The 15,000-nt window shown below is 34.8% G+C and overlaps 1 protein-coding gene across 2 annotated transcripts in view; it reads right to left on the reverse strand.

Moving 5' to 3' along the window:
• Positions 1–15,000, reverse strand: part of LOC144968382 (molluscan insulin-related peptide 1-like) — a 57,405-nt gene that overhangs the window by 11,222 nt on the left and 31,183 nt on the right. Inside the window, exon 1 of one of the 2 annotated variants that reach the window (XM_078906671.1) lies at positions 9,973–10,231. The exons of the other annotated variant lie outside the window; for it this stretch is intronic. The gene's annotated coding sequence lies outside the window, so the exon portion shown is untranslated. Of the gene's footprint in view, positions 1–9,972; positions 10,232–15,000 lie in introns of those variants that run through there. 2 annotated transcript variants of the gene reach the window in all.

Genomic DNA, 15,000 nt, shown 5'->3' on the forward strand with positions numbered 1-15,000 from the left:
AACTTCCTCCCTCAGAGGAGCAATAGTAGTAGTCGTAGTAGTAGTAGAAGTAGCAGCAGCAGTAGTAGTAGTAGTAGTAGTAGTAGTAGTAGTAGTAGTAGTAGTAGTAGTAGTAGTAGTAGTTATTGTTGTTGTTGTTGTTGTAATATTACGAATAGCAATACATTATTTCGGTAATTTAAAAAGATATATTAAAAAATAACTACAACAGAAAATAAACACAAGTAAAAACATGGCAGCTCTTACTTCTGCAGAATTTAAGCGAAGATTTGGTGTATCACTGGTCTCACTCTTTGTTGGCTGACAAAAAAAAAAGCACTCGGTAACCAAATGTCCATTAATTCGCAAAATATTCCTTTTCATTATAACATAACATAATATTGTTCGCCTACAGTAAACTGTACAGGTACCACCTTTCTTTAAAGCAACAACCAGTTCAGATCTACATTATATATATATATATATATATATATATATATATATATATATATATATATATATATATATATATATACTCCTATTTTGAAAATTAGATAGGTTTGATTTTATTTATTTTCCTTTCTTTTTTTCTGAAACGAATTAAACGCTTTATAAATTTTTCACTAGAGCTAGATGTATTCAAACAGTAAAACTATCGCGGCAAGAAAGAAGGAAAAGCACTGTCCACAATAAAGAAAGTGGCAATAACACCAATAACAATAAACAAAAAAACAAAACAAAACAAAACAAAACAACAACAAAAAAACAAACAAATAAGCAAACGAACGAAAAGAAGAAACGAAACAAAAATAAATAAAACAGCCACAAAGTAAAGGTCAGAATATTGCAAATATCGCTTTTTGGAGTAAGTAGCCAAAATAAAATTCATGTTGTCTGCAAATGGATTCTAAGAAAGTATCGTCAGTTTGAAGACAGTGATTATCGACTCATTTTAGAATTACTCTCAAACCTAATCCGATTGAATCATTTCTCTTTTCTATTTTATTTCCTCGTAACGAAGGAATACAATGGCGAAGAGAGTCTTGACCAATCGACTGGCGATTCAAGGGTGAGGACATCACAGTTGGTCTTCATTAATGGTATTATTGAGAAACACTGGGTATCGGATTCTGAAGTAGTAAATGAGTGGTGGTTAACACTTATTAAATAAATATCTCCCATCGTCTGAAAACGCTATGCAGTCGGAGAGACATCGATGCTTAAAATTAAATTGATGGTAAAAGAGGGTACTACGTAATGCCGGAAACGACCGGAAACTAGGGGAAACGAGCGAAACGAGCGGAAACGACGACGGCAATGGAAAGTTGGCAGCGGTGGGGAGTGAACCATGGAATCCGGGAAGTGTACACCATTGGGGAGTGAACCTGGGACTATGGGAGGAGAATATCAGAGCATGAACCTGGGAATATTGGAGATGGATTCCAGTGGGAAACGGGCGGAAATGACAGAGACCACCGAGAGACGATTGTGTATTGATGCTATGCGCTGATGTAAAATGAACACAAAATCCGCCAGCCGGATATCACGCACCAACACAAAACGAGTGTTTCTTTTTTACGAAACCCGCCTAAACCGGACGAAACCGACCAAAGTTATGGGAAGTGGGCAGCAGTGGGGAGTGAACCTGAGACTATGGGAAGAGGATGTCAGAGGGAAATGTACCCGAGACTATGGGAGACGGGTACCAGTGGGAATTGAAGCCGGAGTATAGGAGGTGGGCACCAGAGGAGAATGAACCTGATACTATAGGAGGAGGGCACCAATTGAAAATGAATATGGGAGTACTAGAGGTAGTTACCAATGGAGAGTGAAGCCAGGAGTATGTTTGGTGAACACCAGAGGGGCGGGAACACAGAAAAGTACTTTTTTTTCCCGTAACCTAACGAAAGCGTGTAAATTGACGAGAAGTGGGCAGCAACGGAGAGTGATCCAGGCACTCAGGTAAATGGACTCCAGTGGGGAGTTAACCTGGGACTAGGGAAAGAATATATCAGAGGAAAATGAACCTGGAACTACGGGAGATGCTTACCAATGGGAATTGATGTCAGTACTATGGAAGGTGGGAACCAAAGGTAAATGAACCAGAGACTATAGGAGGTGGGCACCAAAGGGGAAAAAAGAGCCTGGGACTATGAAATGTAGTGGGGAGTGAAACTGAGAATATGGAATTTGGACACCAGAAACGAGTGAACCCAGAAGGTTACTTCTTATTTTCCGAAATCTCCCGTAGTCTCAGATTCATTCTCCTTTGGTATCTACTTCCCATAATCCCAGGTTCATCCCCAATGGTGCCTACCTTCCATATTCCTAGCTTCGGTCCACACAGGTATCCACCTCCATAGTCCAAGGTTTATTCTCCCCTGGTATCAACATAGATTTATGCGTCCTGGCCTCCTTACACAAAATTTGTCAACTTTCCATAGTCTCAGGTTCAGTCCTCTCTGATTTCAACCACAGATAATCCCGGGTTCACTCTCCACAGAATTAATCTTCTGTCCGGTCGTTTACGGTTTTTTCCCACTGGTATCCATTTCCATTGTCTCAAGTTAATTTCTCTCTGATATCCTCCTCCCATAGTCCCAGGCTAACTCCTCACTGATGTCCACTTCCCTGAGTCCCTATTCACTCCCCACTACCTCCCACTTGCCGTTACTTCGGACGGTTTCGGTAGCTTTAGGAAAATTGAAGTACTACCCTGCTGTGTTATTTGCTAAGCTACACCACTGAATGCCCTTTGCTTATGAGTTTTTTTTTCCTCACAGGAAAGAGAATCAACACCACTACGGTAAATATTAAAAATTTTGAGTCATATTTTATAAAACGATGAAAAAATCAAAGGAATTCAGCATTGTGAGAAAACTGTGGTTTTTTCAAAATCCGTAACATAACGTAAATTATAAGCACTGCATTTCGTAACTTTGGAGGAATTTTCAATATTCCGTGCGCACGAGACTTGGAGAGACTATATCTTTCCATGTGCTCGAGATCATTGGTCAAATTGCAAAATGTGCTCAAAAGTGACCCACATAGTGAACAGTATTCACATCTCCCATGGTAGCAAAATACAAAACTTTGTGTAATGTAGTCTATTGACAATATAAATTTAGGTAGAATACTCACAACATCCGCCGGCCGGATATAAAGTGCCAATACACAAAACCAGGTGTAACCTTAAACGTTCGAAAGTGTTTGATGTAATCTAGTGAGAACGAATCATTTAAATGGCTGCCTAAAAACAATTACAAAGAGATGAGTGATGTCTATTTCGTTCCTTCTAAAGCCTGATTGAGAGAATGGGCATGATCTATATTAACTTTCCATATGCTCGAGGTCATTGGTCACATTGCAAAATATGCTCAAAGTGACCCACATAGTGAAAGTGCTCACCGGCTTTTTAAATATTGCATATCACGATTGGTCATTTGATTCAGCTTGACACATGGGGCTATGTTTATAACATTTGCAAACAAAGCAGAGTCTTTACATTTGTTAAGAAATATCCAATCGTTGGACAGCAACAAAACATGTGATTGATGATCTTTGATAGTAGTAGTAGTAGTAGTAGTAGTAGTAGTAGTAGTAGTAGTAGTAGTAGTAGTAGTAGTAGTAGTAGTAGTAATAGTAGTAGTAGTAGTAATAGTAGTGGTAGTAGTAGTAGTGGTAGTAGTGGTGACAGTAGTAATAGTAATGATAGCAGTGATAGTAGTAATAACAATTGCGGCAACGACATCAACAACAACAACAACAACAACAATAATAATAATGATAATAATAATAATAATAATAATAATAATAATAATAATAATAATAATAATAATAATAATAATAATAATAATAATAATAATAATAATATATAATAATAATAATAATAATAATAATAATAATAATAATAATAATAATAATAATAATATGATGATGATGATGATGATGATGATGATGATGATGATGATATTATTATTATTATTATTATTATTATACACACACACACACACACACACACACACATATATATATATATATATATATATATATATATATATATATATATAAAATTGCCAGTCTATATTGTTTTACTTTTAACAATCACAACTAACAGTTCACCTTATTCTACAACACTATATTTTCATTGTATTATATATATATATATATATATATATATATATATATATATATATATATATATATATATATATATATACATATATATATATTTACTTGCATATTATTTGTAGGCCTGTGGCTGATATTAGTATGTCATGTTTTTATGTTCCTTTTTATTTTCGAGATTTTATTGCAAAGCGCATCGAGTCCTCCAACGGTAATATGCGCTATATCAGCACAATTTATTATTTATGATTAATATATTTGTGTTGAGAGAGAGAGAGAGAGAGAGAGAGAGAGAGAGAGAGAGAGAGAGAGAGAGAGAGAGAGAGAGAGAGATGCGTAAAAAGATAGATAAAGAAAGGTTGAGTTGGGGATGATATGAGAGGAAGAGAGAACGTGCATATTTGTGTCCCATGTGTGTATGTGGGTGCGTTTGTTTGTTTTAAACTTTTCAAGTTTTAAAAAGAAATATTGTCAGTGAAAATAGTTTCATGTAAACAGTCTTAACTCACATACAAATTGGTGACTTCAGTAAACTCTGTATAACAAGACATGACACCTATTAGGCGATGTTAAAATTATTGACGCTGTTAACGGCCATTACTGTACACTGCAGTACACCTGAGTACGGTAAGAGAATGTGAGTAATGAGCCTTTTCTAGGAAACAACTATGCAACAAGCGCGGCTCGAAACCAGGAACTCCCGATCCGAATGCGAGTGTAATCCCACAAGACCACATTAATTGGCCACACATAAGATTCTTGAACTCTTGCGTTTGAAATTTCGCGCAAGTTCCTATTCCGGCTGTTTGACCTTGGAGTGCACGTTGGGAACGAATTCAAAGTTTCGTTCGCAGCAGTTCAAGAATCTTATTATTACAGCCTGTTACGAGTGGAATTTCGACATGGCAGCAGCGAGGAGTTCATTGGCCAAGCAATTATCCCCCTTGCTTAATAAGACACCTCGCGCATATTATATGCCAGTAAACCCGCGTCCCCAGTGAATGTCCCTCACGCCCACCTTGCAGCGGACAATAAAACATGTCTAGGAGTTAGACATCTCGAAGACAACAAAGACACATAGGAATGGAACCCATGTCGCTTGAACATTATTAAAACGACCCTTGTAACGAATCATTCTCTTCCACAAAAATACCTTCCAGGAAAGGACGTTGTCTTTTATTCTGTTCAGTGGTGTAATATTTAAAAAAGGATTTTAATCCCTTCATAGTAAGGACTAGGAGGAGCAGCCAATCTAACACCATTGCATCAACGGCACCCAATATTCAAGACCTGAGAGATGCCCACGTTGGTTTAGCACCTCGGCTTCCACTAATATAAGCTTCGCAAAAATAAGGAAATACTGTGGCTTTGTTAAGTGCCCAATGACATACACTAAACAATGAAGATCTGTAAATACGTACATTAATATTATAAATCAGACTAAATCAGAATTACTTCTATTGTATATTATAGGGAATGAGATTAGCGGAAGAGTGGCGTCCCTTGATTGGACGTCACCGGTGGAGAAGTTATTTGTAAACAAACCAACTACAAGCCAAGCGCCCCAAATAAAAAAAAATATTATTCATATTTCTGTACAAAAATGCATAACGTTGATTATGATATGCATTTTTGTACAGAAATATTAATATTTTTTTTTTATTATTTTGAGCGCTTGGCTTGTAGTTGGTTTGTTTACAAATAACTTCTCCACCGGTGTCGTCCAATCAAGGGACGCTACTCTTCCGCTAATCTCATTCCCTATAAACGGAATTGCCATTTAGCCATAACTTATTTCATTGCGAAGGTTATATCTTTAAACAGCTATAGGAGACATTAATCATTGCTGTTTAATGTTTCATGTAATATGTAACACTATTTTACCTTTACAAACTCAGTGTTTTGATTGATTTTTTCTCCCAGATTGAAGTTGCCTATAATATTCATTTTTCGTTGATTAGAGAACGCTGGCTAATCTTTTGTTTTAAATATTGTCATATAAGGTCATTGGAAGTCGTCAAATACTGTCTGTCCCTTTCTTGATACTATTTCACATTTTAACCAATAAAGGTTTGTATAGTTAAATTTTAGAATTTCAAAAATCAGTTTCCGAATCAAACAAAAAAGTTGATAAGTACACTTTTATCTACACTCTTCTCAATATCAACAATTATCGATTTTAAGTATCTAAATTACCAAGTTCTTTTTGTTAAGACCGTCGGTTCTGATATCAATTAGCGCCCATATTTTGTCTGTTTTTAATTCACTAAATCATTGATTTTTCACACATTTTTGCGGAATTATGGTGCAACGACGAAAATCAGGATAAATTTAAGGCACAGTTATTATATGTTGAACCTTGAAAAATTTCATGTAAACGAGCTGCAGTTGTGATAAACAGATTGTGTCCTTGAGGTCAGTTGGTAGAACATGTCGCTGTAATTTTTTGAACTCGTCTACTCCTATTGAAAAGAAATCATGTTTTCTCCAAATTTATTTGATAATCATAATGTAAAAGGCTTGGTGTATTCTTATGACCGATATTTTTATTACTATTTTTGTGTTTCACCCAAGGTGGAAGGGGCAGTAGGTAATAATACAGTTGGTCTCTTGCCAACTGAGTGATGGTTTTTCTTATGAATCCGCGATTCAATGTTCTTCGACTGCGCTGAAAAAAATGACAATTTGACCCCAAAAACGTTAGATATGTATTCGTACGACCAAAAAGATTACCACTCAGATAGCCACTCAGCAGTCTCTTCAACTTGTATTGAAGCAAATAAAATGTGTCAAAATATTCTCCAATCTTTGAATATATTTTTTTTATTTAATGATTACATTTTTACAAAGAAATGATAGGATTTTCCAGTGGAAGGGTTGGACCAATAAGCTGTATCATTGTTACCGGGATACTATTATCAAAATATATTTTAGTGAAACGAGTCTCGTACCTGAGAATAAATGATTTTGAACTGCTACATTACTTTTTAAAAGATAAAAGAGACGCCTTTTATTATTACTATCTTTTTTTTTTTTTTGCTATCACACCAAAGAAAAAATCGTTTTAGTCACCTCAGCTAATATAGTTCGAGTATAAATGAAGAAGCTTTCCTCAATTCCAAATTATTTGTTTTAGGAATGAAAATGTCCTATTTCAAAATATGATAACAAAGATATTTTAAAACATCCATGAATTAAGAAATTAATTGATCTGTCGAAATTCACCTATTTCATTCCAGCTTTAAAATTATCTCTTCTAATAGACCAAGACGTTATATATTATCAAGAAAATGTGTGAATAATTAAAAATTAACAATCAAATAAAGTGCATGACAAATGTGTATAAGGATTAAATTGGGTGCAATTATCTCGCGGCTCATCAATCGCAAATTAGAATCATCTATCTAATTGAACATTAGACTGTTATTGTTGAAGCAAAACTTTAAAACTTGTAAGAATCCTAATTTGCGATGATCCAAATGCACACCATTCGCAGGGAATTCAGTACGCACAAATGCAACACGATCCGCTAATTATAGAATAGGGAATTCACAACATTGTGCGGATTCAGAAATTGTCGACAAATACTCTGAATTGAGTGAATTTCTTTAAAATTGTTTCACTCCCATCAGATTACGAAACACAAGATATCATGACAAAGAGTGATCCAGCTGCTGTTCTGGATTGTAAAACATGATCATCATTATCATGTGCAGGATCATATATATTATGTCCAATATGGAGTGTTTTGTCTAAATCGTTGTTACGTCTAAATAAATAGATTTATGGCACACATTCAAGCTCGCTCGGACAAATAGATCAGGTTGTTTACAAACATAACAATTATGGGAGTTGATATAGATAGTATGCAGATGACGTCACTCAGGCCTTTGTTATTGTTTTTGCCATCCGCGTTTGTGAGTTGTTCTCACTAAACTGTATTAACAAGACTATAAAAGTTCATGGTTACACAGAGTTTGTCTGTTGGTCCGTTATACTTCCGGATGGCAATGTTGTGAAATCCTTGGCCAAGCGCATTCTATCTATTACTCTACTCTTTGTTTTTGTATTTCGACCTGTAGCTGTATGATTCGTTCTCACTCGACTCACTCAATCAGAGTAAAAACGTTAAAGGTAACACATAGTTTTCTGTGTTAGTTGGGTTGGTACGAGTGATCGGGTTAAGAGGACTAGTGATTATTTTACTTAAACGCGTACAATCGAAAATTATACCAGTCGTTTTGCTTTGTTTAGCACTTGCTGCCATTGTATTAATTCAGATGAATGCTAGAGGATCGTGCTCTTTCTCTCCTTGTCTCACTTACAGGATCTTGCACTTTTTGTTTGCACAGAATTTGCTATATTTAGTAAGCGCTTGGCTAAGAAGCTCACTACATTGCCATCCGGAAGTATAACGAACCAACACACAAAACTATGTGTAACCTTAAACATTTATAGTCTCGTTAATACATTTTAGTCCGAATTACTCATAAACGCGGATGGCAAAAAAAAACAAACCAAAAACTAAAAACAATAACAAAACCCGTGTGACGTCAACTTCGTTCTATCTATAATATAATAAATAGCCATCTCAGGTTGATAACGGTTTATTTTAGAATCATCTAACTCGCCTGATTAACTCCTTTTTGTGAACCAGCTTTCAAGTAAACTACACTGTAGTCGCCAGGATTTTATGATTGTTTTTGCCAGCAGAATTACAAACAATAGATAGGTAATAATGTGCTCAATATTGCTATGAAGACGGGATAGATAATCAGTATAAAATTTATTACATCATGCATCTGTTGGCTTGCAGCGGTTAAAAAAAAAAAAAAAATGCATAAAGGTGTCAATCAAACAATATGGCAACTCTTACCTCAGCAACCACTACTATTAATGCACTGATATCGGTATCTATCCTACACGCACGTTGCATCGCACGCTTTGTTTGAAACTAAAATCGCTTTAAGTCTAGCGTCGATGTATTCATTTGAAAAAATAAATTGTACTTAATTTGATTGTTCTCTAATTTACTATTAAAAATTTGATAAGAAACTTGGTAAAATATAGACAACTTTTGAATCGAATGGAGAGAAAAAATGTAAGATATTACCTTGCTTTGTTTTTTCATCATTAAAACGAGTTCCTTCCATTCACATGATCCGTTAAAAAATCGGAAGGTGTTGAGAGCCTGTCTATTGATGATATGCCATGTTTAGGTAAAATGTTCATATCATCTGCCAGTCATATGACACGTTAAACACACACAATTTTGTGAAATCTTTAACGATTGTAGTCTGATTGATAGAATCTAGTGAGAACTAATCAGCCAACAGGCGGTATAAAAATAGTAACAGAGAGCTGAGTGACGTCAAAGTTTTTCATTTTATATACAGGGCAATGATGAACCCACATTTTAATTTCCTGATCACATCATTTTTAAGAGAAGATCATGTATTGCGAAAGATATCTTACTGATATCATACATTTGCCACAAGCAAGGCCATATTATGATATCACTTAGAGATTAATCGACTACACAATAATCGATTACCATTGAATCAATACAACTCAAAGTCTACTTCCGTTTTAATTCAATCGAAATGCTGGTTTCTTGTCTTTAAAGATCAGAAAACGTCAAACTGTAACAATAATATTTGTCAACAAAACTATTTTACATAAAATCCAGATGAACTCTCAATATTGAAAATTCTTCGATTTTGCAGTCAAGCGATCTTAGTTTCATTATTATAAAGATTACTATATAACCGAAATGTATCAGGGTCTCAGTGTGTGTGTGTGTGTGTGTGTGTGAGAGAGAGAGAGAGAGAGAGAGTGATCATGCAGAGGAATACCATCACATACCTTGGCTATTGTAATACAACTCCAAAACGATCCCGTTTGTTGACTAAAATATCAAATATAAAAGAAACAACTCACTGGCGTAATACAATTCTGAACATAAATAAATGAAAAGAACTATATTTTCTGGCCTTCAGCTCCTCACAACTAGTCTATTCATATAAAAAGATTACCAACAGAAATAAGTTAGTTTTAACTCTACTCTGAGTCGACTTATTTCATAAGAATACCCTTGTTTCACTGCTGGAAATCGGATGAAATAATACCAAGTGATTTGATAGCGATACTCGTATTTATCCTGAAACCACTTCCGGTTTCCTACTTGAAACAATCAAACTTTTTCTATCAAAGTTGTCATACACGGTCTCAACTTGTCAAAATACAACAAATCCTTCCTTTTTTCATCTGAGATAGCGATGTAATAGATACATCGCCCAGGCAGTTTGTAGAATTCAACATATCGAATTCGTTTACGTTCCCAGCTACTACAGTCTTAGTCTGTGACTACTGGATGATCTTCCTAAGGCTGCGACAGCAATCACCCACTCGTCTGGTGTACTCTGAAAACCCATGGTTCAAAACTTTTGGTCAGAAAACTAACCAGGACTTCAAATATCGATGAATTAAATTGACCATCATCTTGCCAAAAAAAAAAAAAACATTCAAAACCTAGGACTGTCCAGGAAATCCCAGGTTTGAGAATGTTTGTCTATTAATCTATTAATCTTTTAAAACTAGTATTCTGGTCATTTTTTTAAATGTGCTTTTTCAGAGTAGGCATTTTTGTCTAACACCAATCACCCATACTTGTATGACATCTATGCTGTCTCCCCTATTGCGACAAAAGATGGAGGTTAAGTCTGCTCGCTTCCTGTTTGCGGAATAATTTGTTTGGTTTCTTTAACAACTGTGAAAAAAATCATTCTGGGTGTTAGCAGCTTTACAAAGCATAACAACATTTGATATCGGTACTGCCCGTTGAATCTTTCACTCATTGTAATACTCGCAAAGCCTCGAAATCTTCGATGTAAACACGTATCTAAAAAAGAATAACAAAGGTCAGATTAATATCAACTTCATTAATTGTCATATTTGTAAACAAAACAAACAGCTATCTTTGTTCAAGCGAGCTTGCGGGTTTTCAATGATCTCATATTTTTCAAATAGCTACTGGTTAGCATTCTTAGTTTCTCCCATCTCACACACTCTCTCTCTCTCTCGTTCACTCTCTCTCTCTCACTCTCTCTCTCTCTCTCTCTTTATCACTCCTGCTTTCTCTCTCTCTCTCTCTCTCTCTCTCTCTCTCTCTCTCTCTCTGTGTCCTTTTTTTCTTCTTTCTTTCTTCTCTGTCACGTTACTGTAGAATGATCTTAAGCCTCAATGGGAAAATAGCTTAAGGCGACCATGAGTTGATTATTTTCAAACTTGGTTGTTAGGCTATCTTGTGTTTGCAAAGCCTATGAACATTATTCACCATGATATATAAACCCATGGTAGGCCGCTAGTTGTCAATAACTATTCTTGTTCACAAAGTTGGTTGCAGGGTTGGTTGTGTGAGAAATGTTCGGGGCCGGAATATAGCAAGGCATAGTGCAGGTTACTGTACTTTGTATGTCCGCAGACGGATGACCAAAAACAAAAGTCATAGCATAGAAAAGGCCGATCTATACAATGAGAGGCCGCACTAAAAGAGATCATCAATATCATAGAATAGAAAGGCAGATCTGTTCCTATGCGTATGTGTCCCAATAAAGTTTATCACAAAGGAGGCCGAAACTGTGCTATACAATATTAAATGCTGGCCGATTGTATTGCCCTGTTCAGTAACACATTTTAAAAAAGATGTATGCCGTAAAATCCATAAAAGACTGTGATAATGTTTGGGTTCCTTAAGAATTGGTTCGTTCAAATCTCTATCCAGATACAAAATCTTGTTTCTAAAGAACATTTGATGAGCACAGTTCTTCTCAATATTTGCTGGGTCGTTTTCGGCCAAGAGTGGCGAAGTATCCCCACTACACATCTTCTTCACTCGAAGCCATATCAACACCGCTACAAGAAAACAGAAGAGTAAACCCGAGACAACAACAAGACAAGATTTGTTTGTGTGTACTCTATTGTCTTTAAGTGTCATCAAATAGGCACGTTTTATTGTCAAAACCTTTTCATTTTAACATTTTAACATTTTAACATTCGTATTTTAAAAATACATTTATAATTTAATTAGCAGACTTGTTTAATAATTTAAAGTTCTACTTTTGTGGGGACCTTTTGTAATATTATAAGTCCCATTGTGGTTGGAAATATTTTAATGTGATAAACTAGTGAAATCTCCATCGACATCTCTCTACCTTGTGTGGTTGTATTATATGTATATAGACAGGGGAGAAACAGAGAGGAATGCTGGTATACATGAATGTCATGAAAAAAAAACAGGTCCGTATAAATGTTATGCGTTTAAGTAAAATTCTCATAACATCTGCCCGACATATGAATCCTACATATAACTATATGTGACCTTAACCGTTTAAATCTTACTTATAGAACGAAAGAAGTTGACGCCACTCAGCTCTTTGTTACCATATTTAGACAGCCCAGTAGTGATTAGTTATGACTAAATTAAATCAATCAGACAATGAATGTGGAAGTTTACAAACATTTTTGTGTGTGTTTGTATGTTTAATTTAGCTGGCGGACATTGTGAGTAGTTTACCTAAACGCATAGCATCGATAATCTCCAAATTCATTAACAAAGAGCTGAGTGAAGGTGACAGTTCTTTCTGTACAATTTATTGTAGGAGAAAACAGTGGACAAAGTGAGCAGAGATTTTGGATATGTATTGATGCTATGTATTTAGGTGAAATAATCACAAATTCAGACAGCTGAATAAAACGTACCTATACACGCAAAACTGTGTGTAAACTTGAACATTTAGAGTCTGATTGATCTAATTTAATGAGAAATAATCACAAAAATGCCTGTCTAAAAGCAATAACAAAGAGCTGAGTGTCGTCAATTCCGTTCCTTCTATAGATCTAGCTTTGTAGTCATTAAATTTCAACAAATCAAAACACAATACTGTGCTTTCGCTTTCTGTTTAAAATGGCATCTTAAATCTCAGAGATATAATAGAATTGATTCAACATTTGTATACGGCCATGCAGTGGCGGTTCTAGCCTATTTATAGAGGTGGGGCAAAGATGATTCGGTCATATATATATTTCAACTTTTAAAAAATAAAATATTTCAACCACAAATAATCACATTCACAATGAAATGACAATACCAGTAGATTTTAATTATTCCAAACGTAATCAAAAAGGAATCACGAAAGAGAATACAACAAAAAAATAAAGCGACGAGACAAAATGCGACAACACCTTGACAATACAAGTCCATTTCGTTCACTCGAAAAATTAAAGAGATGCTTTAATCCCTCAACGGCGAGATTGATATTTCTGTTACATTTTCAGAAGTAAGTAGTAACTTTAAATTTTTCATCGAGAAGCAACAACCGCGATATGACTCGAGTTTCATTCAGAGCTCAAATTGCATCATTTTAACTGCTCTCTTGGTGGTTAGAATGATTGTGCCGGTGGTGGTAGCAGTTGGAATAATGGTAGCGGTGGTGGTGGTGGTGGTGGTGGAGGAGGAGGAGGAGGAGGAGGAAGAGAAGACGGTGAGGGAGGATGTAATTATGGTAGTGGTTTTGGTGGTGCTGTTGGTTAGAATGATAGTTGTGGAGACGATGACGAAAATTATATGATGATGTTGATATTGTTTTTATTGCTATTGTAGTACTTGTTGTTAATGTTGTTGTTGTTGTTAATGATGATGATAATGATGGCAACGACGATGTCGTCGACAATGATGATTACCGTACGATATGACAAAGTTTATTCAATCTTAGGCGTTCGCCATTAAATCATACAATTTGATGACAACATACATGAAAGTGGAAAAAAATGGTAAATGGAACCAAACAATAAATTGATACCATTAATAACCACAAAAAAAAACAACAATCGTAATACCACCAATACGTACAACATAATAATAATATAATAATAATAATAATAATAATAATAATAATAATAATAATAATAATAATATAATAATAATAATAATAATAATAATAATTAATAATAAAATAACAATAATAATAACAATAATAATATTACCATCATCATTACTACCACCACCATCACTATTTATTACCATCACCACCATCACCATCATTATTACGTTTCCAATCCGTTTTTCTCGTTTTTTAAAAAAATTGATACCTTAATAGACGAAAATTCCGGTGATTTTTTTAAAGGATAGTGAAAATATCTACCATTTTATTAACCCTGAAAACTACGATTTTTATTTTCCTATTTCAAGTAGGCTATGACAAGTATCAGTTCCATAGTCAAAAAAAGACAAATTAAAAACAAAGTTTACTTAATCTTAGGCTTTCGCCAATAATTCATACAATACAATTAAGACAAATTAAATCATGCTACCAATCTCTCCTCATGCATTCGTTAGACTATAACAATAACGACCGTGTTATCTTTACTCCTTACCCAACCAACCCCTAGCTTCCCGCCTCTTCATCGCGAACTATCTTATGTATGTATTAGCTTCAGGACGGGCAAGTACGGAATCTGCCCACCCTTCCTTTAAACGTCTTTATTTCCTCTATAACTTAGAATTCAACTCTCTCCTTTCTCAGAAGAGTATTTCTCGTATACTAATTCAATTGTTGAGTAAACCAAAATGGTGGTTGTATTTTATATATTTATTTAGTCGTGACTTCTGAATAAAAGTGTTTTATTAGAGGGAATGCAATAGAAAATACATTGTTTTGCAAAAATATTTAGTCTGGCAATAAAAATACAGCGGTAATTACTTTAAGAATTTTTTTTTAAAGGAACAAATTAATTTGTTTAAAAAAAAAAACAAACAAACAAACAAACAAATAAGACAACAATTTAAATAAATGAATTTTGAGAAGCACTAAAGAAAACGAGAAAAAAAAAAGA

The sequence above is a fragment of the Berghia stephanieae genome, chromosome 3 (assembly GCF_034508935.2).
Source record: "Berghia stephanieae isolate SIO BIC M18660-M18661 chromosome 3, UCSD_Bste_1.3, whole genome shotgun sequence".
In the NCBI taxonomy this organism is placed as follows: Eukaryota; Metazoa; Mollusca; class Gastropoda; order Nudibranchia; family Aeolidiidae; genus Berghia; species Berghia stephanieae.